Raw genomic sequence first — 1,683 nt, 5'->3', positions numbered from 1 at the left:
CTGCGGTGCAAGCTCGCAACTTTTGAAGGAGTGTCTTCAGACCCCGCTGTTCCGTACGGTGTGTGTTGAAATCTTATCCTGATGCGGAATAGATTGCAACGTAATCATAGAGACCTTCGTAGTTCGGACTTGGAGATTGTGAAGAGATGTCTTGTGGGGAATGCATGGGTGTCTGAGCTGTGTGCTAGTAGTTTTAAAAAACAGACAGCTCGGTACATTCAGCTTGTCAACACTTCTTACACAAACAAGTAGCGATGAAGTCAAGCTCTTCCCATTTGAGCCATGAGAGATTGACATGCATATCATTAAAGAAGAAATGTCCATATTTGGATGGAAACCAAGCTAGTGAGCGGTATCAAGGAAAGTTGTAATTTCAGTTGAAAATTACCAACACTGCATCCAACCACAGCCCTGCTGGTTTCACTTTGGCAAACCACTATAACATTGAGTCAGTTCATCCTACTGGACATTGGAAAGCTTTTGTTTTGACACCCATCATTTGTCCTAGATGGGAAATTCTCCATCCCTCCGGTGGATGGTTCAGAGTTCCATGCTGATTGATACATGTCAGATGACAAGCCTACTACATGCCCCTTGGTGTTAAATGCAAATCAGATACAATTAAGGTAGCTCCAACGGTTAGGATTGTTTTATATAGAACACTTTATTTGACATGTTAGAACAAGACATTACACCCAAAGAATGTATCCAGAAGAAACATATAAATGACGCTCCTCAAAGAGGTCTTTGACATGTCGTTGACCTGTTAAAAGAGAGAGAAACTATTAGTTCAGTTATGGTCTGCCAGGGTCTGAAAAGCATAAAACAAGACCTACCTCTTTTCGAGTTGTCCTGATTCACACATTGTCCACTACAGGGGCCGCCAGAGGGACTACTGGCATCACAGATGACCACATCACAATGGACAAAGACCTAGGAATCAAATATTTGATGGTGTCATAAAAAAGGTATGATTGCCACTCACACAAAATTAACCAATAAAGATTGTTGGGGTAACTTTGTTACCTGGCCACTCGGCTCAACCGCATCCTCGGCGAAGGAAAACATATAGGCCTCAAAGCGTTTGACGTGAGGGGAGAAGTGGACCCTGGCATCAGCTACTACCGGGTGGAAGACGACACGGTATGGATCCTCGGGGTTCTCACAGCTGCCAGTGTAGAGAGAGGGACTAAGTTAAGAACAAGAAAACGCTGCAAACCCCAACCGCCTTGTGTACGAAGTCTTGTGGTGGTGTCATGACTGTCCTGTGAGGATCAGATCAATTTACAGCAGAAGTGGGTTCTTTCTCCCCCTCCAGTATAACTAAAGGAATGTTTTTGCTAACAGGCCTTTCCAAACAAAAATAACCTTTGTCTTGAAAAAACATATTTCATATACAATGTAAAGGCTCGAGACTTCCTACCTGTAGAGTGAGGACGTTTCTAGTAAAAATGAAAACCAATATGAAATTTTTCTATAGGTAATCTCTGACCAGTCTTATGTTAGAAATATTGTTCCAGTATTCACTTTGAACGTGTTAGAGAAACTCCCCTAGAAAATGTGCATAGTAAGTAGCCATGCCACGAGGGACAGAGAGTTGGTCAGTTGACAGAAGCGTCCCCGGCGGCCAGAGTGCATAAAAGGAATGGTAACAGAAATTAACATTAACCAGAAAACCGTGAG

General features: G+C 42.8%; 1 long non-coding RNA gene across 1 annotated transcript; it reads right to left on the bottom strand.

The window, feature by feature from the left end:
- Positions 1 to 645: 645 nt before the first annotated feature.
- LOC135569819 (uncharacterized) lies at positions 646 to 1,147 on the bottom strand. Its single transcript, XR_010463287.1, has 3 exons — positions 1,027 to 1,147; positions 837 to 933; positions 646 to 763 (listed from the first exon to the last, which is right to left on the bottom strand). It is a non-coding gene; the product is annotated as an uncharacterized LOC135569819 (long non-coding RNA).
- Positions 1,148 to 1,683: the final 536 nt, after the last annotated feature.

The sequence above is a fragment of the Oncorhynchus nerka genome, unplaced genomic scaffold (assembly GCF_034236695.1).
Source record: "Oncorhynchus nerka isolate Pitt River unplaced genomic scaffold, Oner_Uvic_2.0 unplaced_scaffold_1166, whole genome shotgun sequence".
Classification (NCBI taxonomy): Eukaryota; Metazoa; Chordata; class Actinopteri; order Salmoniformes; family Salmonidae; genus Oncorhynchus; species Oncorhynchus nerka.
The sequence above is the reverse complement of the archived record's forward strand: the minus strand, read 5'-3'. Positions and strand labels throughout refer to the sequence as shown.